General features: G+C 44.3%; 2 long non-coding RNA genes across 3 annotated transcripts; one reads left to right on the top strand and one right to left on the bottom strand.

The window, feature by feature from the left end:
* Positions 1 to 7527: 7527 nt before the first annotated feature.
* On the bottom strand, positions 7528 to 20441 carry LOC116666502. Of its 2 annotated transcripts, XR_004323401.1 has the most exons (4): positions 20339 to 20441; positions 18787 to 18943; positions 10485 to 10677; positions 7528 to 8838 (listed from the first exon to the last, which is right to left on the bottom strand). It is a non-coding gene; the product is annotated as an uncharacterized LOC116666502 (long non-coding RNA). The 2 variants fall into 2 exon arrangements; XR_004323397.1 differs by lacking the exon at positions 20339 to 20441 and having other exon boundaries at positions 18787 to 19312.
* LOC116666506 lies at positions 10767 to 19527 on the top strand. The gene is made up of 3 exons (XR_004323403.1): positions 10767 to 10778; positions 16504 to 16507; positions 19449 to 19527. It is a non-coding gene; the product is annotated as an uncharacterized LOC116666506 (long non-coding RNA).
* Positions 20442 to 25681: the final 5240 nt, after the last annotated feature.

The raw sequence follows: 25681 nt of genomic DNA, 5'->3' as shown, positions 1-25681 counted from the left end.
GGTTCTTCAGCCTGCTGACCCACCCTGCAGAATTTGGATTTGCCAGACACATTCATGTGAGCCCATTTCTTAAAATCTCTCTCTCATTCTCTCTCACCCCCCCCCATTAGGTCTATTTCTCTGGTGAACCCTTAGACAACACACAGAAGAAAAACAATTTGATTGACAGAATATTTCTCAACAATGATTGAAACCATCTCTCACCATCAATTAAACTTGGGTGGGATACTAGTTTTGAATATTTTAGAGAAAATAACTGTCAACTGATAGTTATGTACACAGTTTTTTTAAAAAATCTTTTAAGAAGGGAGATGAAGCAATTTACAGATGAACATAAAATGTATTTATTGCTGAGGCCTGAGTTAAGGAAATTCTAAAAGATGAAACAAGAAATATTATTCCAGCAGGACAGTCTAAGAAGCATGAAGGACTGGTGAAAAATAAGATGGGGAGGATAAATTAAAATGTTGAAGTTATTGAAATAAAACAGGCATACTGCATTTTATTATACGTTACTTATTGTGCTTCACAGATAATGAATTTTTAACAAATTGAAGATTTGTGGCAATCCTGCACTGGGCAAGTTTATCAGCACAATTTTCCCAACATGTGCCGACTTCATTTTGTTAAGTCTCACAACATATCTAACTTTGTGATTATTGTATTTGTTCTGGTGATCTGTAATCTGTAATCTTTGTTGCTGCTACAACTCACTGAATGCTCAGATGATTAGCATTTTTTAGAAATAAAGTATTTTTAATTAAGGTATATACATTTTTTTTTGGACATAATGCTACTGTGCATTTAATAGACTATAGTGTAAATATAACTTTTATGTGCACTGGGAAACCAAAAAATTCACGATGCTTTATTGCAATATTTGTTTCACTGTGGTGGCCTGGAACCAAACCCGCAATGACTCCAAGGTGTGCTCACACTAGCATCTTTTTCTGAGATTTTATAAAGCGCAGGACTATGATGATGGGAAGAGTAACACATTGTGGGGGCGGGGCAATGACGACAGGGCAAGTGATGTTCGTTATGAATGGGGGATCACATATAATTCATATTGTGAATAATGAAATGTCTTTTCCCTCTGTCTTAGTATTTCCAATAAAGTGAGTCAATAAAAGCAGCATAAATTGAATTTATAAAAAGAAAATAAAAGAAAAACATAATAGTCTAAAAGTGATACAGTTCAAGTTTCAATTTAGCATAATCAAAATAAATGTGTTGAATTCCTTGATTAGCTTTTTTTTTAACTCAGTTATGGGATATTTTTAAGATAGCTGATGGCCCTTGAAGAGGGTGGGGATACTCATGGGAGGCTTGTGAGGGGCTTTGAGGGGCTAGGATGTTCTAACTGTTGACATGCATGGTGGGTACAGGGAGATTTACATACTGGACACAGAGTCCAGGTGTCTCCCTGCAGTCCGTGAATGCTGCAGCCAGGACCACGCCCCAGGAGGAGACAGGACACCTCCCCAGAGCATCAGACTTGGCACTGACCTATTAACAGCCCAGTCTGTCCCACAGGAAATGAGCCCCACCTACAGATGCAGAGTTCTTAGGCGACAGCAAAATTTCATATCACATGAAAGAGAGAGACTGAAACACACACAAAATGCAGCAAACAGGTTGTGAAGGTAGAAGAAAACATCAGAGAACCTGAAATATGTCTTCAGGGAATAATGATGAAATATTAGGATGCCTCACAAAGAAAACACCCAGCAAATAAAAGATACCTCAGAAATTAAAAATATAACAGAAATAATTCCATTGCATCACCAGAAAACACTGCCCAAAAGAGAATAAAAAGAAAAGCTAAGGAAAAAAAAATGAAATTGGAAGAGCAATGCCACCTCTCCAACAGGACAGTGGTGGACAGAGGAATGGAGAGGAGTTATGTATCAATAAAATCATTCAAGAGTATTTCTCAGAATGGAAGGATGTGTGTTCCCACATTAAAAGGCTTCAGTGTGCTGCGCATGGTGGGTGGGTGAGCCTGACCTGTCAGGCGCACAGGACATACTCAGCTCACTGCAGAGACTCGACCCTAGAAACTTCCTGAGAACAAACTCCCCCACAAAGTTTCCCGCCACGGAGCCTAGGGGTCCTACTTCTCCACAGCACATGGGGAAGCAGGAGATGGTGGCCGGTGTCCTCGGGATTCTCAGGGAATCGGCTTCCTGTCTAGACTTCCGGCCCCCAGAGCCAGAGGGAGCACTGCTTTCTGCAAGCACCATGGAAATCTGGGATTTGGACCCATCGGGTTAAGTGAAAGGGGGACGTATGTGTTTTTTGTTTTGTTTTTAGTTTTGACTCACATCATTTTGCCTGTTTTTCTGTTGGCCTTTTCCTTTCCTGACCCATTTGTCTTTGCTCTTTTTATGCAGGTTTAGGAAATGACCTGTATCTGTCGGGGGTATAAATACTTTGATTTTTATCAGTGGTGTTTTTCCAGATTCTCCTCGGATCCTTTGCCCAACCACCAAGTCCCCTCATTCCTGCACCTTTGCAACCCTCAGTCGTGTCTCTTCCTCTGCCTTTCCACTTGCCCCCAAATTCCTTCCCATTTCTCCAGACCCTCCCCGCTCAGCACTGCTTCTCTGACAGTTACACCAGCAGAGACCAGCGCCAGCTTGGCAAGGCTCACCGCTGGAATCTGTAAAAGCGCCTGGCTGGGACATTCTTCCACCCCAGGGCCCAGGGCTGCCAGGCAGCGCTACGCCAGCCCAGGGAGGGAAACAGAAGCTGCTTAGGAAAAAAGCAACTCACCTGTGTGTCTCCAAAGAGCACTGCCTCTTTACAGGCATAAAGGAAGGTTTTAGTGTGCCCACACTGAGTGTCGTGTGAGGAGAAAACAGGACAAAGTATGTGGGTGCTCAGAGATCATCCACATCGACATCACTCGTGGGCCACTTGGGTTTTCTCAGCTCCAGTCTTTGCTTAACTCCTGGTACTTATAGCCACTGGATGCGAATCATCTGTGCGCGGCAGTTATGCTGCAAACATGCCCACACGTGTGTGGGCTGTGCTTTAACTTGGTTTATGTTATGGACATGCAAAATTTTTTTTATTTGAATATAATCACATTTATCACACTTTTTATGATTTCTGCTCTTTGAAATGTTTAGATGATCCCTCCCTAACTTGATAACATAGGGTTTCCCTATATTTGATCATAATTAACTTAAATTTGAGTCCATCTTGAGATTATTTTGCAAAGACTTCGAGCCAGTGTTCTACATGTGGACAGTTTCCTCTGCCTCTCCTCCCAATCTGCAGGGCCCTCATGCTAGGTGCTAAAGGCCGTACACATTGACCTGTCTGGTTTGTTTCTCGGCCTCCAATGGTACCACATCAGGTGACCACCCACAGCTTTATAAAAAGTCTTAATACCTAGGAGGGCAATGTCCACTGCTGGTTCTTGTTCATCTTGGCTCTTCCTGAAATTTTCACTTCCACATTTTAGAATTTTAGAATCAGTCTCTCAATTGCTAAAACAAATCCTAATTCTGGTGCACGTGTGTGTGGTTTCTGGATGTTCTCTGACGTTAAGATACTGCAAACACTGACTAGCTACCTTGTTGCTTCTGAGCTATCTACCCAGGAGAGCTAGACAGAGCGCAGAGGAGAGAGGGGTTGTGGAAGGACCAGAGGTAGCAGGTGAATTCAGGTCTAGTCACAGGCGTACTTGGACTCAAGGAAGGACCAGACCACCTGCAGGGTCACGGGATTCTGGCAGCTGCAGGCATCTGGGGAGACTCAGTCGGCACAGACTGCCTCTGTTGAAGGAAGTATTAAGACAATAGTTCAATCAGGATGTTTCCCTCTGAGTGGTCAGGGGAGGTACATTGAGGCAGGTGGGGCAGGGTCATGACTGCCGCTGGGTTAACTTGTTTTCCAAAGGCTGTCCAGCCCCCCAGGGGCCTTTCTCCACTGCACTGTTCTGTGAAACTGCCCCAACTTCACAGCCCCAGGGGTTGAGGAAATGGATGAAGGCTGCACGGGTGTAGATGGTGGTGACCACGCGAGTGACATTTGCTTTTCAAAGGCAAACTTGGACCCTGGAGAGCGGCGACACAGTGGGTTTGAGGTCCAGGGCAGCCAGGCAGCTCTTATATGTGTCAGGGACTCAGGGGTCACCCAGAGGGACTGGACCAGAGAGAGCATGTCCTCTGCAAAGAAAATCACTGGAAATGCTCTCTAGAGACAGAGTGAGGATTGTTAGGGGAGGAGGATGGGGGGTTTGAAAAGGAGGGCGGGAGTCAGGACGGGGTGGGGATGTGGAGGCTGGAGTGGGTTGGCAGGTGAATGCCAGGGGGAGGGTGAGCTTGGGACTCTCAAATAATTGGGGGAGGGGGAAGGCACAGGAGGAGGCCACTGGAGGCTGTGGCAAGAGCCCACGGCTAGTGTCAGAGCGTGATGGGGCACAGGATAGAGAGGGGCGCTGGCACTCTTTCAGGAAGCTTCTGATGAGACAGAGAACAGTGGGACACTAGGTTGAAAAGTATCAAGGTTTAGGAAAATTCATTTCTTACATATAGAAAAGAAACAAATAGAAAAGGTAAAGATTGCAGATGTCAAGTGACCCTGAATGCCAAGTACCCTCAGCCCAGGGTCCCCTCCTGGAGGTCGCACAGGCCACCTCAAATTCAAACAGTCCAGACAAAGCTGTCTTCCCAATCAGAAGGGAGCCCAGGGATCGTCTTGGTCTCTTTGCCTGCACCCCACCCCCCATATCAAATCAATGAGCTGTCCCGAACTTCTCCTAAATATCCCTCAGCGTCCATTTGTAACAGAGAACAGATCCGGCTCCATACTGGATCTGTTCCTTTAGTTTTGACCATTGTGCCCTGTTTTCTACTCTTGCCAGCTCTGCACCTTTTATGAAACAATGTTGCCTTTAGCCTGAAATACACAGGAGAGCCTATTCTGGGAGCTCTGACCTTGAAGGATGTTAGCACTTCTGCACTTAGATAGAAACACAAGTTGCAAGATAAGAGAATAACCTTTGTTTTGTTGGAGGTTTGCAGGGACACCATGGCCTGACCTACATGGACAGCTGCAAGAACAAAGAATTCCTGCAGCAAGAAGTTTGCAGCAACAAACCACACTCCCTCCCCTGTTTTTTGTATTAAAGGAGCCTGTATTCTGACTGGAGGATGGTTCTCCAAGACATTAGTCCGCCGTCCTCTTGGTCTGCCCGCTTTCTGAATAAAGTCGCTTTTCCTTGCCCCAACACCTCCTCTCTAATTTATTGGCCTGTTGTGCAGCGAGCAGAACAAGTTGGAACTCAGTAACAATACTACCATTAACTGAGTAATAGGATGCACTAGCCTTTTACACTGTTTTGATAGTTCTGGGGAGAACAAAAAAGGAGAATTGAAATCAGAGGTTTCATAACCATAACCATAAGAGAAGAAGGAGATGCTTGTTTCATGAATTCCTGGGACATGCACTGTATTCTAGATGGATTAAAACTTTTCTAAATGAGTTAGATTTATTTCAGTTTGTGAAAAATATTCAAGGTCTGCAGATGAGAAAACACATTAACCTGTCAGCTCTTTTCAAGTTAATCTATAAATGCAACATAAAACCAATTAAAATTCCAATGAGAATTGTGGCCACCAGGCTTTACATTTCTCTCCCTCTCCAAGCAAAAATGATGAATAGATTTTCATCTGCCTCATTCACTGCTTTGTGACTAGTGTCTAGAATAAGAAAACACACGCCAAAATAAGCATCTTTGTGCAGAAACAAGGGGATGCAGGAAGCAGGTCTATAGCCACTGGCTGCCATCTTCTGGTCCTGAATTACATACAGCAGCTAGGAACTGGGCCCCTGAGAGGTGGTGGGAACTAAAAGCACTCATACATGGGTGGAGAGGGACCAAAAGCAAGCTCAGTGAGTGGTACCTGGTCTCCAGCCCTGCCTCTCCTGGAAGGAGGCTAGGGATGCTGCCTGGAGCTCAGGCTACCTCCAAGATGCTCATCTTCCTGGCCAGGTCCTGGTGCAAGACCAGGACTACGGCCCGCCCGCAGTGACCAGAAAAGGGAACCCCGAACTGTCCATATTAAGACCTGGCCCTGGACCACGGGATAAGAAGCAGAAGGAGCAACAAACTGAAACACAGAAGGGGAAAGATAGAAAAAGACAGACTGACAGCAAAAGCACATAAACTCACCTGCAAGGTGAGCCAGCAAAATCTAAAAGCCGTGGAAAAAATCAAAGAAGAAGAAAGTGCAAACAAACAAAAACAATTAAGAGATGAATAACCTCCCTCCTAATTCATCTGGATGAATAAATCTAAAAAAAAAAAAAAAACAAAAAAAACCCCCAATGAACTCATCTACAAACCAGAAACAGGCTCACAGACACAGTAAACAATCTAATGGTTACCGGGGAGAGTGGGTGGCAAGGAATAAATCTGGGAGTTTGAGATTTGCAAATATTAACTACTATATATAAAAATAGATTAAAAAAAACAAATTTCTTCTGTATAGCACAGGGAACCATATTCAGTATCTTATAATAATCTTTAGTGAAAAAGAATATGAAAACAAATATATGTATATATATGCATGACTGGGACATGAGGCTGTACATCAGAAATTGACATTGTAACTGACTATACTTCAATTAAAAAAAAAAGATGTGGGAGGACTCTAGAAAGAAAAGTGCAACGCAACTGAATGATGTTTTTAAAGTGACCTGTATAAAGTTAAGCTTAAATTAAGGATAAGGCAGACAACAATATTCAAATATTGTGACATTTTTATGCAGGTTGGCAAAATGATTCCAGAAATAGTACTTAATAAAGGCCCAGAATAGTCCAAACAATTCTGAAAATGAAGAGCTGGAAAGACTGAAGGTTTTGGAAACCACTAGGATGCACCCCGAAGGAAGAGGAGTTAAGATGGTCCAGTCTATCTGAGAGCTCCGTGTGCAACAGAAGTGTTCCCAACTGATGGGTGAAAGATAATTTGTTGAGAAACCAGCACTAGGCAAACTGGAATTCTGGACAGAAAAAGAAAACTGTATTTGTACTACACAATATATTCAAATATGAATTCCACATAAATTAAAGACATGAATGTAGAAAATAAGCCTTTGAAGAGAAAATATGAAGAATAGTTCTGTCTCCTTAGAAAAAGAAGAATTTGCAAGAATTCGAAAAGCAAGAAATACGAAAGGGAAAAATGATCAACTGGTTCTATCAAAACTGAGAACTTCTCTACGTACACTTTTAAAACAAAGTTAAAACACAGGGTACCGCTGAAAGATAATACTTAACACACACAAAGGATTTGTTGCCAGTTCAATGTATTAAAAACCCGTACATAATGAGTGACAAAAAGACAACCTTATAGGAAAAGGACAGTGGATGTGGCAGACAATTGGCAAAAGAAATCCTGGGCAGCAAATAAACGTGGAGAAGGCACTCGATGTAATCAAGTTCATGAGTGATTAAGGGAGCACAGATGAATTTAACAATGCGATCGCATGCCCACCAGACTCGCAAAAAATTTAACCTTTTAATAAGTATTGTTGAAGAGGATTTTGCAATGTACATACACAGCAGATAACAGATCAAATTAAATCTATGCACACAGATATGTATGTCTGTTTAAACTAGTAGGAGGCATAAATATTAACACTGGACTTTAGGATTACAGGAAAGTTTTTCGTCTTCTTGGCACCAGGCACATCAGAGATGGACAATTAGTATTTGTCGATGCAGAACTTTGGCTAATTAATGAGTAATTATGATTTTTTTGAACAACTCTTTCCAATGACTATATTGGCACCAATATACGATAATCCCAAGCAAATCATTTCCAAGTCTATTTCAGAATAGCTCTAAGATCTGCAGTAGAGAGACTGAACTCAAATACAGTGCTGAGAACTCGATGGCTGTTTCTACAATGACCTTTAGAGAGCAGACAGCAGGCATGGAGCGTTCTCTGTTTCAGTTCAACAACAGACTCTGGAAATCTGTTATCAAGTTACCGTGAATTCACTCAGTAGGACAAAGAGAAAAGATGTAATGCCGGATGTGTGACCGAAACATGATGTTGTACACCAGAAACTGACAAGACACTGTAAACCGACATAACACTGTAAACTGACTTTACTTCAATTTAAAAAGAAAGAAAAAAAAAAATGCCAGGAACTTCTCATAGCATACTGAAAATAAGAAAAGTGGGATATAGGATGGAATATAGGAACAAATAAAGTATTGGGACTCACATGGGTGGCTTGTGGAGGAGGAGCTGGAGAATTACTGTACCACCCAAAAGTCAGGTCCGGGTGGCCAGACAAATGAAAGCACCCAGCCCCTCCCGGCACCTCCACATTAGCGAGGGGACCTGACGCTCCACCCCATGGCAAAAAGCAGGAATAACCAGCCCCAGCCGCTTCCTGCTCACCTGAGCTACCCAAGGCAGGGAGCAGCTGGACACCTAAAACCCACCTGGTGCCTCTGAAAGGGGTCAGCCCTTGGCTGCTTCTTGCCAACACCTCCTCAACCCTTTGGCCAGAAACACCAAGTTCATTTCATTCGCATCTGGAGGCTCTTTTCCCCCTTCCGAGGAGTGCTCACCAGAAGGTAAATCTGGAGGACAATGACATCCACAGACTCTGGTGCACAGGATGCTGGGAGGGGATGCTGGGGACCGACAGTTACTCAATAAGCAGCAAAAATGATTAAATCTGGACTTTACCCATGGGTGTCCTGATGACGGCGTGTCTGGAGGTCAGAGGGATGTCTCCATTCAAGCATTTTGAACGTGGTGGTCTTCCCAGCTCCGTTCACCCCAGGAGCCCAAAGAACTGAGAGGGGAAAACAAGGTAAACAATAATAAGCAAAATACATCACATGGAAGCAATCTAAATATTCATCAACAGATGACTGGATAAAGAAGTTGTGGTATATTTATACAATGGAATACTACTCAGCCATAAAAAAGAACGAAATAATGCCATTTGCAGCAACATGGATGGACCTGGAGATAGTCATTCTAAGCGAAGTAAGTCAGAAAGAAAAATACCATATGATATCACTTATCTGTGGAATCTAAACAAACAAAAAAAGAGACAATTACGAACCCATCTACAGAACAGAAACAGACTCACAGACTTAGTAAACAAACTCATGGTTACCAGGGAAAGGGGGTGGGAAGTGATAAATTTGGGAGTTTGAGATTTACAAATGTTGGCCACTATATATAAAAATAGACTTTAAAAAAATTTTCTACTGTATAGCACAGGGAACTATGTTCAATACTTTGTAATAACCTTTAATGGAAAAAAAAATAAGATTGTTTACTACGTCTGCGAACCTGTTTCTGCTTTGTAGATCTTACACAGTTATTCATTCCTGGAGGGACAGGGACGTATCTGAGCCATCTCTGTCTCTTCTGCGGATTCTTCCATTCCAACTCAGTAATTAAACTGAGATGCTGGGAAAACGTCTAGCAAAGAGAACCCAGATGTAAATGACATCTTGGATCATTTCAGATACTGGAGCACCTCTCTTACGAAGGTTTCCAAGTTCTTCTCTTACCCTTGAGTCTAAAATTACCATGGAGAGGTAGCGGCAAAACTAAAGATTATTTTTTTAAAGCGAAGATTAAAAAAATATAGCTCAGTAAGATGGTGAAGTTTGTGTAGCTGGTCTTAAAGTTGGGTAGTAAACTATTAAAAAAAAAATTTCAGCATCTTCTCCCATTTGACCACACACCTCAGTGCTGGATGTAAGGGGGTTCCTGGATTGACTCAGATCAATCTCTTGGCTTCTCTTCACCTAAGAATACTCAGCTCTGAAATGCCTGTTTGCCACTCACAGCAGAGTGATGATATAACCTACTTTGAATTTCTCAGAAGCTTGGAACAATACAACTGCAAGGTACTCTCTTATTTTTAAGTTAATTCAAGGTAATTATTTCCAGAACTATTTTCCTTCACGCATGAAGCACAAGTCAGAAACAATTCATACGGCTCCTGTCCATTCAGATTGAATATTTCTACTAGAATTAGTGTCGTATTCATGAAAAAAAGTTCTGAGTTATTATTATAGGGTGTGAGCGTTTTTACCTTTGCAGAACAGCATTTCACTAGGTGGGTTGAACTGGCCACTTAAAGAGTACTGATGCCCAAGCAAGAGTTAGATGTGGTTTCCTTCATTAGTTGCATTTATAAAATATTTGCACTCAATAGAAAAATCCCCTAGCCCAATCATTGAAACTCCTGAATCACTTACATTAAAAAAAAATTATGAAATGGAATGAACCCCATCAACCAGCAAAGTTTTCACTAGGAAAGAGCCGACTGACTCTCTACTCGGATTCTGCAGAAATTTCTGAAATGTGAAGGCTGCTCTTAGCTGATTTTAGGTATTCTGAGACTACACAAGCAGGTCAACAATTAAGAGGAAGAGGGGTTTGCAGCAGAAAAGTAACAAAGAGCAGCTTTTTTACCTCTCCTCTTCTTACACCCAAGCTTATGTCTTGCACAGCGGTGCTTCTCTTGAAAAAGCTTCTGTAACTTTTACTAAGGTTGTACAACATGAGAATGTCTCCATAGGTTCTTCCTTTCAACACCCTCATTTACTCCTTTCCAACATCTATGTCCTTAGAAAATGTGACTGTGCCCTGAATGGCAGAAGGACGCCTGGAGAAGTGAGAGTTAATTCACTCCTGGGAAATGGGGCTGGAAGAATCCAGAGAGGGGGCGGCTCAGAGGTCACCCAAACAGAAGATACGGTCTTCCGAGTCTGCAGTATCAGCTGCGGTGCATGCACCCCAGTTCTGCCATCCTGGTGACTGATAACCACAGAGTCAGTATTCATCCCTTAACGTGAAGGAAATGTGCGTGTGCCTGAAAGCGACGTGGATGGACACCAAACTAGAATGACTCTTCAATTTGATGAATAATAAAGTCATGCCAGACTTTCGTGTTGGAGGGACAAATAGTTTATTAGAATAAAAAGAGATCAACTCATGTAAGCACTTTTAGCAAACAGTAATGTTATAAAGTAGGTTACACACAAAAGGACCCAAACACTATATAGTCCTATAGCGTATGCTGGATTGTATAAAAGGATTGCACGGCAAGCCCTGTGCTCAATGCCTGGCCCAACAGACTTACATGTCTGTTGGACAAATACAAATTTAATTTTCAAGTCTAATTTATTTACTCTAAATCTGAGCTGCTCACTTTTCAATCTTCCTTGTGTTTTTCATTCCGGTGCATTTGAGCTTTCACATAAATCTCCATTTCTGCAAACTGTAATATGCCAATATTTTAATAACTAAATGAGTACAGATCACCGAGAGTGTTGTGCCAACATCAATTTCCTGGCTTTCTCAATGTCATATTGTCATGTAACGTATTATTACATTATCATGACATCATTGAGAGAAGCTGGGTGAAGGGGACATAAGAACTCTGTACTTATTTTGCTATTTCTTGTGAGTGAAACTATTTTAAAATAAAAAGGATTAAAAATAAAATAAAACATCCACTGCCAGAGCCAGGTGCCCCCAGATCTTTCCTTTGTACTATTCTTTTCCATACCTGAAATCACCACTGGACAAACAGATGATGTTTTCAACACAACAGAGGTGATGAGAAAATACAGGGAGACCCTCTGGCGTCTATGTTATACCATGTAATCTACATAGTTTCCAAAAGCATGAGACAGGAACCGACGGGGGCACAAATAAGAAAGGCAGTCCTCCGCGGAGCGGTCATTGACTAGAGCAGGTTGTGAGGGGGCTGCGGAGATGCTGAGAGTGCTCAGTCTGGAAGAAGGGAGCACAGGTGTGTTCAAGCTGTGGAAAATCATCAAGTTTTACTCATTTCTGCTTGACAGTTACCTTCCCCTTCCCCCGCTGAGAGTGCACTCCTTGACCCTTCAGCCTGGCCTGCCTTCCAGAGGTCTTTTCTCACTCTACCAGGAAACCATACTCCCTTATTCCTTCCTGTTTCCAGGACCCACCCCAAGGCACCCACAACAGCAGTTCTGACCCTCTCCTCGTTACACTCTCCTCGGAGACTTACAAATCCTCCCTGGGTCCCACCCCTAGAGCCTCTGAAATCAGGGTCCCGCACGCTTCTTCACATCTCGAGTTACTCTGATGGGTGAAGGACAATGGGAGGGGTCACTTCTACTGGGCTTGCAATGATCCAACACGCAGTCCATTCACCTGCACTCAGAAATGTGCCCCTTAGTCATCTTCCAGTGGCAACCATAAAAAAATGTCACTGTTCTACAAAGGAAGCAACCTGATGGGTACTAGCTGTGGCTGAACCTTCCAGAGGGTCAGTACACCTAAGGTCAGAAGGCACATGCGGCCCTGGGCCATGGGACTGCCCAGACCCAGCCGGCATCTGGGGTACAGAGCACAAAGTCCAGCTCCAGACCAGACAGAGAATAAACAGGGCACCTCCCCAAACCCACCCAACCTCACTGGTATGTGGCCAGAGCTGAGAGGACAACCAGCAGGGCCGCGGGATGGGAGCAAGTGCAAGAGACGTGAGGGTGGCACCCCAGTGGCCTCTGGGCCTGCACTCCGCTCCACACCAGGAGCAGACCATGGGCCACTGCTCATGAGGGGATGCATTATTACTAATATAAGTTATCAGCACTGAACTTCCCAACCAACAAAACAAACCAAGAAAACATAAAATCTGAACTATTAGAGCAGTGTGTAATACTGATCAGACACACGTCTTATCTTGCAACCTCCAGGATGGAGTTTCCCCTCCCTCTTCATCCAGAAGTGGGTACCACTCAAGGATGCGCCCTGTGGGATGTACCTAGACCACTGCAGAAGGCCCCAGTGCAGCAGAATCCTCAAGAGGAGCACAACTGTGCCTTGTGAGGCCAGGTGCACAAAGATCCAGCCCAGAAGTTCATCTCAAAGGGACTCATGTAGGAATCCAAGCTGAAGTTGTGGGTCAAATCATATTTGATCTGACTGTAACAGAGTTCTATCAATCCTTGGCCCAGGCAGAATTGAGGGAAAATAGTGAACACTCACTTGAAGACATCACAGATATTCTGCAAATTCTGTGCAGTGAAAGACAGAGAAATCAAATGAAAAGTGCTTCATAATTCCCATTTCTCCTTGTTGGAACTCCCAATCCCAGCCACTCAAGGATACCTGCAGACAGCCATCAAATCCAAGACGAGTATTCTCCAGCCTGAAGCCCTAAGGGTTCAGCCCTGCGCGGTTTTAGACTCCGCTGGGACCCCTCCCCTCTTTCTGTCTTCCAACGTCTTCCTTTTGGAATGTAAACATCTCACCTATGCCTGTCCTAGCACTGTATTTTGGAAGTGCGTAACTTACCTGGTTTCACAGGTTCACAAGGCGAGGGGAACTCTGCCTCAAGATGAATGTACCTCGAGTCTCTCCCATCTCTGATGTAGATGATATTTAGATGGAACTTTGGACTAGAACGGGTTTAGACTTTGGGGGCTGCTGGGGTAGATTAATGTATTTTTCATACGTGAAGGACATAATTTGGGGGGGCCAGGAGGGGAATCTGATAGACTGTTTGCCCCCCGACCCAAATGCACGTGTTGAAGACCTAACCCTCAATGTGATGGTATTACGATATGGGGCTTTGGGAGATGACTGGGTTTAGAGGAAGTCTGAGGTACAACCCTTGATGCGATCGGTGTTCTTACAGGAAGAGGAAGAGACACCAGAGCATCCTTTCCCTCTGCGGTGCGAGGACACAGCGAGAAGGAACCTGCCAGCACCGTGGTACACCCCAGCCTCCAGAACCATGAGAAACATAAGTCTGTTGTTTTGGGCACTCAGTCTATTGCATTGTGTTGGAGCAGCCCGAACTGACTAAGAACTTGAGTAGCTAATTTCGTGGGAGGACATGAGTGTCTAAATGAGTGGATAATATTAAAGTTCACATTTTATGGCAAGACAAGAAAATTGCGCGTAAAATAAAATTCGTATGTTATGGCAAGACAACAAAAATTGAAACATAAAAAATTCTTCTCTGCCCTCTGACCTCCTCTCCTGGCACTGTGCACCATGTGTCTGCATTCTGCATCGATCGGGACACCTGGTCAACCATAAAGAGCCACATTCTCCTAGTGCCAACAAGACAAATCCTTAAAAGATAACATTCCTTCTTGACTCTGTTAGGGGTCACATGACCCACCAGGATGACGCATAGATCTGGATGATGTAAACTATCAGTAATACATCATTTGATGCACAGCCCTCTGTCTCAAAAAACGTATATGACCGCCTTGATTTGTAATGGGTGGAACACTTCTCAAAGCTTTCTGAGATGCTCTCCCCAGGTTACAATCCTCAAATCTGGCTCAAATAAAATTTTCCATTTCTTTCTTAGGTCAATCATTTTCGTCAACAGCTGTGACTGTGAACATTTCCATAACATGAAAAATAGCTCACACTTAGCATAGAGTAGATATTAAATATACGTAGTTGTCATTAACATTCAAATTAAATAGTATTACAAGGCCAAGGAGATGGAAAGAGAACAATTAGTATGTAATTGCAGAGAAACCAAAAAGTATGAAGATATTTGAAAAATACAATTTGAAATTGAATATATATATATATAAAACGAATCTGCCATAAATTTCATTATTGTTTCTACCACCTGATGTTTTGTGAATCTGGTGTTTTATAATGAAATTCAAGTTATTGCTCTGTTAATCACTGTCTACTAGGTGCTTTCTGTGAAGTACTGTATGTTCCCCGCTTTACTGAATTTTACTGCATTTCATTCTCTCAATAAATGTACAAGGTACTAAGAAGTAAATTCAGTTACGAATTCGCAAACACAGTTTCAAGTGGCTGATTAATGTGTCCAAACCACACTGTGGGAAGGCCAGGACTCAACCCCCACCTGTCGGGTCCAAAGAATAAGGTTTTTCCACCAAGGAACGCAACATTTGGAGAAAATTCACCAAAACGTGGTTTGTTGAACTGACTTTTAGATACGGTATAGCTAAAGAGTTTAACCCAGAAAGGCTACGTGAACCACAACTAACAAATGATGCTATGCAAGTATCACTGAGAATCAGACTCACATTTTAGAGCCCTTCTCTCCCTATGTTCAAACTCAGTAATTGGTTCAAACAATAATATTCTATAGGGAAGTCAAATCCTCACCATGTGTACCTAATCACACACAGCAGGGTATGTTATATGAAAATTAAAGAATAAAATATTAAAGGTGTCAATTATATATTACACACCCAAAAAGGTCCAGTTTTCCCTTGTAATGCACACTCACAGGTGTTCACAATTAGTAGTCTCAACTGACGTGACTGGGGACAACAGAAAATTCAATGAAGCCTCTCGGGGCGTGTATTATTATACGATGGTTTACCGTCTTCCGCGTAGAGACAAGGGAAGAACACAAAAGGTTCATTTAATTTCCCTTCAATTCCTGTCTTGATTGACACTATTTACAGATGTCAACCAGTCCTAAAGGGGTCTATTAATCCAACTTTTCATAAAACAAAGTCTCTGGATCAAATAATGTCCCACATGAAAGGATTTTTGTCTTACTAGTGGTAAGATGGAAACGGTAGACTTTTGTAGCTTTTAACTCAGGAAGTGACAATTCAGGAAATAACCATAAGGACTTCAGATCTGAATGTGACGAACCCCCAGGTACCTACCCCGCCATGAACAAAGCTGTCCATGATGCATGGACACTGAGTTGACAAGTAATCCACACGTGGAGGCGGGCAGCTACACAAATTCATCGAACAGCAATTCACAAGTGTCTGACTTACAATACTTAGAGATTGAGTATCCAGAGAAATAAATTACTGAAACTGTGAGTCTCCCTCTCCACTTAAAAGGAAGCCTCACCAGTGGGAGAGACAGATGCCCCAGCCCTTGAGTTAGAACCCAAAATGTATTTCCTATAGACATTGGCTTATAAATTGTGATGTGGTAAAAACTAAAATGCTCTTATTAACATTATAGGTTGTGTACGCAATGGTCAATACCAGTTGTACTGGCTTTTGGCACTGATCTGACACTCCAGTCACCTTTCTTGGATTCTTCTATTGATGCCATGAACGTGTATCAATTGCTCCATTCACTTACAAATGAATATTTGAAACCACCTATTTATAACGTTGAGTTTTTAAAGCAAACAACATCAAAATAAAGAGCAAAGGAAAAGAAAGTCCTGAGGAACAGCAATAAAATGCCTTTTATTATCTGTTAACAATCGAGCTTGACCCTTTTTTTTGCAAACAACCTATTACCTGCTGATTTTCTCTCCAAGTGAGCAACTCTGTTTACAACAGAAGGGAACAATGCCTCCCACCGACCTAAGCATTAGGATCTCACCACACAAAGGTTCCTGGCTAGATCCTCTTTGGGTCTGGAAGATCTCTCCTTTTCCATCTGAGATCCTGACCCCTGGAGCAGATCCTGCTGCGAGGTTCTCACGATAAGGTCCATCTACCTTGAGTCTGGTTTCCTCCCCATCTTAGTTCATGACTGACATCCATGATTTTTTGTTGTTGTTATTAAAGACAGCAGCTGGTTTCAGTTTAATGATGTATAAGTTAGCTTTGCTATAGTAACAAACATCCCCCAAATCTCAGTGCTTATTACTACACCAAGCACTGATTTCTCATTTGTGTCACCATCAGTGGTGAGGCCAACTGCTTCAGCTCTGCCCCATCCATGACATTAGGGACCTGCTGGGGACGAGGAAATCTGTGTTCTGCCTCTGCTAACTTCAACGTTCTCCTCAACCTAAAACCAACTAATGGTTTTGCGAGTTTTCTATTTAAAGTTTAGACACATTAATCCAGATTAGTGTCAATAGCAGATCTATAAAAATCACCAAAATAAATCGTTCCTTTTACTGAATGCATAATGGATGTTTACATAACTCACTGCTTCTAAACAAACATGAGGCATAACCACAAAAATTAATAGGAGCCATCAGTGGAGAGCCTACCAAGTCTTGGCAAGTCCAGGCGTCAGGAAGCGAGCCCGCCCCACTTACGCAGGCCTCAGTCCCGGACCCCTCTGAGACACGACCAGCAGCACATCCGCCAGAACTGGGAGGGCTGGGCGTTTCCCACACTGTTTTCTCAGCCTGTGAGTCAATCACACACCGGGACTACTGAGGACCCCACAGGGCCTTCCTGGAAAAGACCCCCCTCCATGTCCTCCACCTGCCTCTTGTCTGTAGAAAAACATCAGCCTGCTAGGCCTGCCCTGAGTTCCAAAGAGCACATTTAATCGGAGAAGTGAGAAAACGCAGAATGGAAAGAAAACAGTCTAGCAAGACAAAATAATATTAGTTTAGCCACTAAACAAAGTCAAGCATCTTTAGTTCCTCCTCAAGGGCTGTAGCTCAAAGGGCTTTGAGCTGTTTTGCAGACACTGAAACCCCCACCAGGTGGAAGAAGCTTGTGGTGCATGCTGCCCACAAGCACGTGGACCCCAGACCAGCTGGAACCAGAAGGTTGATGATGTTGACTCCCAGTGACCTCACCACCCACCAGTCAGAGGACTGTCGATGAGCTGATCATGCCCCCAGCGACCCCCTCCCTCATCCTGTCTTTAAAAGACAATCTTTCCCTGAAAGCCTCCAGGGAGTTCAGGTCTTTTGAGCACTGGCTGCCTGGACTCCTTGCTGGGCACCTGCAATAAACTCTGCACTTTCCTTCAACACCACCAGGGGTCAGAAGACTGGCTTCACTGCTCGTGGGCAGTGGACCTGAGTTTGGTTCAGTAACATGAGGAATGGGGGTCTGTACAGTAGGGAGCCAGGAGAGCACAGTGTGCTCAGAGCCAAGAGGAGAAAGTAAAAGAGAAGTTGACATAAACGCAAAGGAGAGGGTGAACTCTGAGTCTACTCCACAAGCAGCGCAGGGTAGGCTGCGGAAGATGGAAAACGGAAGGTGAGTTGAAGCAGGCAAGACCTAGGCAGGCCTCCCAGGAGGAGATGGGCGGAAGGAGCCTGGAGGGGACAAGAAGGATGTGTCAGCACAAGTGGATTCCACTTGATCTAGACACCTGCTGGGATAATACCCAAACTGGCCTGCTGATGCCAATGGCCTGCTGGAGAGAGGGTTCTCTGAGAAGGGCATCCTCCCCACCAGGAGACACATTCCTTAATTAGGAGACATTTCTCAGGGCAGCCCTTTGCTCCAACATTTTGAAAGCAGCAAATCCAAATAAGTTCCAGGGGTCAGAGGAGAAAGGGCAGAATCACCCAGATAATCTGGACCTGCTGTGGTCCAACAGTGTGGTTTGCCACTGTGGCCAATCCCACTTTGAAGCATCTGACCCCAAGGACCGATGACCCTGAAGCATCCGACCCCGAGGACCTATGACCCTGGAGCATCCAACCCCAAAGAGACGAAGATCTGACCCCTCTCCCATGACACCTCGCCAGGACACATTTCACATCCACATCCACTCTTCAACCATCAATCAGTGACTCATCCACAAACGCACCCATGGATGCGGCCATGAGCACGCCTCTGGGTCTGGCCTCACGAAGGGAACAGCACCAAATGCTCGTGCTTTGGCTGTGGTCACCAGCCTGGGGGAGGCTCTTACCATGACACAGACGTTTCTGTTACTTAGAGCCAATTTCTCTTCCTGGAGGTTGAAGGCAGTGGATACTAGCACATTTCATTTAATCTCAGTTGGAAAGTAACAGACCAGGCATGAGTCAGCACTCTCTTCTCCCTGCGCCCTGGGGGCGGCAGTACTGAAACTCACTGACCTGGACTTTGGAGGTGGTGGCCAGCAGCCGGAGCATGACGGTCATCAGCAAGGTGCGGAGGCCAAAGATGAAGTCCAAGGACTTGTAGGAGGTGAAAGCAATGTTGGAACTGGAGAAGATTCTGGAGATCAGGTACATCCAAGGAAAAGTCGCATACCTGAAAAGTAGAGTGAAAAATCACCTTCCTCTTCTTCAGCGGTATAAAGCGTTTGTTCATCTGGTTATTTTTCCTCACTCAGTGAGCAGAAGCACATTTTACTGAATAAATCCTGCAGGATTTTCTCAAGACAAAGCACATTTTCAGGGGCTTCTGAAGACGCTGTAATCTAAGGGGCAGAGCCCGGGGTAGGGTCCAGGCCGGGACGGGGCTTGCAGCAATGTGATCTGGAGTCAGCCCACAGCCCCGCCGTCCCCCGACAAGGGGCAAGCCTAGTCTCGCTCCTTTGCTTTGATTCCCCTCCATAAAGCAGGAGAAATACCTGTTTGTGAGAGTGAGAATGAAAAGCTATCAACAGCAGAAAGCTCTATATAAAAAGATGTTAAAAAAAAAACAAAAACATAAAACCAGAAAGCGCCCTCTGCACGGGCACCATGCCGGATCGAGTTCTTTGTTTTAGTCTAGTTCCTTTCCTATACGATCTATGGTACTTGTCCCTGGGTAGAAAGATATATCCTCTTAAATCAGAAGATATGATGTCTGTGTAGTAGGGTTTTAGAAACTCTTGTCAGCAGACATCCGCCCCGTAACTGAGGCATGAAGAAAATGAGTTTAGAGCATATAAGATGGAGGTGTTTTCTTTGTATTTACATGTTCATCAGTGACCTTTCAAATACTTAGTTCAAATAAACATTTTGGCAGCCCCAGTCTTCATGTCTTTTTTTTTTTTTAAGAAAAAAGTTAAATTGGCTTAAAGAGCATAATTCATTTTTTAGTAAAACCTACAAAAGCGTCAAACAATGCCCATTCTTTTATTCAGGTTAACAATACCATTTTAATGATTTAATGTTGGAGATTAGCATCCTGTTCACAATTATTCTGCAATTTATGGGGTTTTCCTCCCTTTGAAACTGGCCCCACCTGCAGGCTACAGGAATTTCTCAAGACACGGAACAGGATTCTGAGACCTCACCTTAATCCTTTAGTACTAAATATACATCAGGTATGTTCTTAAGGATGCAATTTTTTATATAACCTGGGTTCTCATTTCTTTCTGACATTTTAGGTGTTATTTTTTTTCTTTTTGTTGCTAATTCTCCTACCTTTCCAGTTTAAATATCAAGTTTTTCTTGATAGCAAGAAACAAGAAAAAAAATTGTTACTGGAGACTTTTTTCTATTATTTCTTGTGAGACTTTATTTATTTACTTAACCAATCCTTAATTTTTTTCAGATGCCGAAAGTTGAACAAATAGCAAGAAAAAAAGCACAAAAATAGCAGGCACATTAGGATAATGCAATTTTAGATGATTTTTTAAATGCTCCTTATTGTTAGTGCTGTTTGTGCAATAAACAAAATTCAAGAGAAAAAAACAAGCAGTTTTTAAGTAGTTACAAAAATGTGCTTCTAGGGGGGAGGGTGCAGCTCAGTGGTGGAGCACGGGCTCAGCACGCACGAGGTCCTGGCTTCAACCCCCAGCACCTTCATTAAGAAAATAAAAATAAAAGTATATAAATAAAAAAAACCTAATTACCTTCTCCTGCCCTCCCCCAAACATTTAAATGCTTCTACTTTAATTTTTTTCCAAGAATAAGAGAATTTCAACAATCTGTAAAGCTAAGTAAGTATGAATACAAGTGTGATGGTTACTGTTCATTCATTCTACAATACTCATACTATTCTGTCTGAAATGCCCATCCATAATAAGAGGTTTTCTACAGGAACTATAGGAATAAAATATAATAACATGGAGTTTTCTTAATTAAATATGAAATGAAACATGTTTCCCTCAATGGTATACTCACCTGACAAATGCTGCTTGATTTTTACTTACTAAATGAACATTTCTTTGAGGCCATTTAATCTCATGGTCAGACTGATTATCCCCCCAGTTATGACTACACCCCGTTTCACACACAGTTGGGAAGCAGCCGTGCAGAAACAAAGAATGGACAGGTTCTCTTTGGAGAGCAGGAGAAACCTGTGATAAAGAGGTCAGTTCAAAGACATCACCCAGAGGGGTCCGGCCTCAGTATTTCCAAGGCAATAGCGTGAGGAGATGTGAAGCCACACTGTATCCCTGCACCCACTGGGCTCCATTCTAACCCATCTGTACGGGCGTAAGTTATCCTTGGCTCTGTCCCCCTCCTTGCATTCCATGGGGCCATCTCCTGCCCCTGTGGACGCCCAAGACCACCTGTTTCTACCACTCCCATCTCTGCCAGAGGCCAAGTAAGAAAACAGCTCTCACACTACAAGCACGACAGACTCGTTTAATCCTTACCAGCGATCTTACTGCACAGGGAAGAAAACCAAGTTAAGAAACTTGCCCACACGAGTCACCAAGGAAGTGGCAAAACTGGGACGTGAGTCCAGTCGGGGACGGGCTCCCAGGTCTCAGCATCAAACCCCCGGGTCGTTTTCTCTCTCTTGCTGTAACGAATTACCGGTGCAAACACCATTTCGCACACGCGCAGAGACGCACATAGGACAGACCCCCCCCCCCCACCCAGAAGCAGGTTCATTAAGTACGAACGTGTACACCCCATTGCTTTCCTCTGTCCTGAGTTACAGCGCCTGGAGCTCTGGGCAGGCATTTGGCTGGCTCACCCAGCATCAAGCACACAGCAGAGATGCAATAAATCTTGTATTCTTTGCTTTCTCCCCCATTCAACAAGTATCTACTGGACATCTGTCCTCTTAGGTTCCAGACACTGTTCTGGGTGTTGGGGAATACGTTAGTAAACAAACCAGAAAAAACTCTGCCCTAAGGAATCCAAGCTCCAGAGGAAATTAACTAATAGGTAAATCCATGTGATGTCAGAAGTGATAAATACCAACAAGAAAAATAAGGCAAAGAATGATGCAATGCCTGAGCTACCATTTAACGAAGTGGTCATCAAATTCATAAATGCATAAAATATTTCTGATGGGGTGTTGATCTCAGCAGCATTAATAACCATGAAAACATTTAAACAATTCAAGTGTCCAATAGCAAAGGAGAGACAGTCCTGGTACCTCTCCCACTCAGCAGGTTTGAGGTTTAAACGAGTTGATAACAAAAACAAGAAAGAGGGGGAGAGTATAGCTCAAGTGGTAGAGTGCATGCACAGCATGGGTCCAATCCCAAGTACCTCCTCTAAAAATAAATAAATAAACCAAATTACCTCCCTCCCCGCCCTGCCAAAAAAAAAAAAAAAAAAAAAAAAAAAACCCACAACACCCCTCTCCAAAAAAACCAGAAAGAGTGGAGCCTGGGTATCTAAATTCCACCTGCAAAATTCTTTCATAGAAAAATAGGCTTAGTTCCCCAAAACCAACAGTATATCAATAAATTATGCTGTTCATAAATTGAAAAAACACTTAAGACACCAACACACTAACAATCCAGCAACAGCAGAAATCTCACTTGTTAGTTTCTGACTTTACAACTTCTGTGCAAATCTCCAACTGAAATTCTTCTAATCCTGAAGAGCTTTGCATGAGAGAAAACACCTTTTTTTTTTTACATTTTTACATTTCCCTTACTTTGAAGATGAAAGAACAGCCTGCATATGAGAATCAGCAAAATGAAATTCAATGTCAATTACTGAATTTCTTTCAACAGAAGAATGGGTCAGCAGGAAAAAACAAACAAACAAAAACTCCATAAGCTAAGCGTGGACCCTAACATCAGAAATGACAGAGCTACTTCTACTGAAAAGGACGTTTACTAGTGTTCATATTAACCTAGTAGCATTAGGAATAAAGGTTAGCCAATCATAGTAGTAAGATTTCTACTTCATTAAGACACCCTCTTACAGAATATTTACATAGCATCAGTGCACACTGGGTTTGAGCAAGTCCAAGCTACTTAGGATACGGTTTGCAATTTGCATATGGTTTCCAAAAGAAGTGCATTAACACTCAAGATCTGACATCAAAGAATTACACTGAGTGACGCTTCACACCACCTCCGGTTACAGACACTGTGCAGCCTCACGGACTGAACTCACCCCGTGAGGCTGTGGTTCTGTATTAAATGCATTTCATTCCCTGTCCCCTCAAGAAGATCCACACTTCAGTTTTTACAACAGATGTCCAAAACATCTATTAAAGTTCAAATTCCCCTTTTTTTAAGAGGTTTTCTAAATTAGCCCTATTCTGACCCAATGCCACAGCCCTGATTTCGAGCTGGTCATGATGGTTGTTCAGCTACTCCAGCCCTGAGGGGGGGTTCTGGCTTTCAGTTGTCCGGGCTCCCCTAAGTTCCCTGTGGGCAGTGTGGGGACCAGCCTCTCATCCCCAACCTCTGTGGGACACGCTGCACTCACTCACGGGGTGTCTGATTCTGCAGAGCCAGTTTTTCCAGAGCAGGGCTTGGAACTGGTGCCCAGCCCGCCCCATGCCTGGCCTCCTGCACTGGGTTAGGGAGCCAGCCCCCAGCACCCAGCTTATATCCACCAGGCTGGGCGAAAGCATGGTGCTTATTAGTCAATCCCAACAAAAGTGAGTGATGCAAGACAGATTACTGGGGACTGAATAAGGCGGGCAGCGAATGGCCCTCTTATTCTGCTTCTGTGTGGAGATGCTTCCTTCCCACTGGCCGTCCAGTGTTCCGGGAGGGTTGGGATACAGGAGGCAGCCCCCAGGCCCTGTCCTGGGCACGCACATTTCCCAGGACACACACAACTGATGCATGTGCCCAGAAGAAATGCTTGCCTCCAGCCCTGAGCCTCCCTCTCCCTTGATGTTAATTGGGTGGAATTGCTGCCAATGCTGCCCCCTCCTGAGAGCCCAACAAACACACTAATCCACCAAAACAGTGCCTTCTGTGCAGGTCCTGAGATGGACCATCAGAGGAAGGATGGAAACATTGCTGGTCTGGGGCAGGTTGAGGGGCCGGGGGGGGGGGGGGAGAGTCGAGGAAGGGGGTTTCAAGTTCAAGGATGGCTATGTTGAAGCACTCCCTTCAACCACCTCTTTCACCCATTTCCCCAGAAGCTCAGGATCTGTGCTTCCCAGAGCAGCAGGGCAGAGCAGGGGGTCCATGAGTAAACCCAGGATGCCCAGGGAAAGCAGGAACGCTGTCACTCCCACCTGTAACTCTTCACTGCTGCCCGACAGAAAGGCTATGGACAAAGAGCTGGGAGCATCCGCGGTGGGGGCCCACCCCTCAGAGGGTAGGGGAGTGGGTGGGTCACTTGGGTCCTGGGGACTCTTGCACACAGGTTCCATCTTAACTGGAATGATGGATTCAGCTGAGCAGCAGTTGCTCCATCGTCCTTGGGGCCTGGGCTCCTGGGTTCCTGTTGCCTCTAGCTGTGGTCTGACGGATGTCAGGCAACCAGACTCCTCTGGTCTTCATTTCATAAAGCAATTTTCACAAGCAATGAAAGCCCTCTCTGGGGGGCAGCTTTTGCAACAGGAAATGGCAAAGGCTTCAGCAGAGAAATGGAGTCAATGATCTGTAAATCCACTTTTTTTTCAAAAAAGAACATAACTTAACATCTTTATTCTCTCACCGATTACATATGTTGTGGCACCAGGGTGAGAGCCCTTCCCCGGCGGGGGCGGCGGGCTGGCACACAGGCACGGTTTGCCTGGTGCCACCCGCCAAGATCCCCCTTGGCTGTCACCCTCCAAAGCCTGGTCCCGCAGTCTCAGCGTTGATGCCCTGGCTCCCTTTGCAGGTGGCACTGAAAACACTACTTCACAGGGAGCTTGTCATTCTTTTTTAAACCTCCAGTGTAAGGACGAGCCCCTACCCGTGGGGTTTTCCCCGTTTCCTTCTCACAGCAGCCAGCGTTTGGGGCCCTTGCACATGATTTCATCTACTGCTTTCAGGGAAGGGTGCATGTGGTATTCACAGCACAACTGCACCCATGAGGATGTGCTGCCCAGAACAGTTTTCCAAGATTCAAGACGACAATTTTAGTTAAGCCAAGAACTCCTATGTGACTTTGCAGTTCGACTCCCAAAGAATCCTGAACAGAGACTCAAAACAAGTACACACACACCCGTGTTCCCTGCAGCATATTCACACTTGCCAAAGGGTGGAGACCACACAACTGTCCATCAAAAGATGATGGATAAAAAAAATGTGGCAAATACACACACGGACTATTGTTGAGGCATAAAAAGGAGAGAAACGCTGACACCTTTACAACGTGAATGAGCCCGGAAGACACTACAGCCAGAGAGAGAAGCCCGGCACAAAGTGCCACATAACGTCTCATTCCACGCAGGTATAGGTAAACCCACAGACTGGTGGTGGCCAAGGAAGGGCCGGGGGGGAGAAACAGTTCACAGGGGTGAAGGGTCACCCTTTTGAGTGAAGGACATGATTTTGGAAGCAGGTGGAAAGTCGCACATTGTGAATATACTGAATATTAACTTTAAAATGGTTTGTTTTACGTTATGGGAATTTCAATTTCAATAAATTATTCTTTAAACGAACTTCTCCGCTTCGCTCTCCTACGTAGCCATGCCCACAACAGCCTGAGCGGGCGGTGCCGCCGGAGCGTTCTGCGTCTGGAGCCCCACAGTTGTGTGAGCTGCCAGGTCCTCACTCCTGTGACTCCGGGCAGAGCCGCTGAAGCCCCGTCTTTGGGAGCAGGATGGGTGTCCTCTCCCCAGGGGCTCACACGCGCACCTCACCTGCTGGGTCACTGGATATGACTGGAAACCGCGGGCTCCTCTGTGCACGCACGGCCTCCCGTCCCTCCTGCGCGCACGGCCAGGGCCAAGCACCTCCCA

Source organism: Camelus ferus, chromosome 1 (genome assembly GCF_009834535.1).
Source record: "Camelus ferus isolate YT-003-E chromosome 1, BCGSAC_Cfer_1.0, whole genome shotgun sequence".
NCBI lineage: Eukaryota > Metazoa > Chordata > Mammalia > Artiodactyla > Camelidae > Camelus > Camelus ferus.
This window is presented reverse-complemented; position numbering and strand designations above follow the sequence as displayed.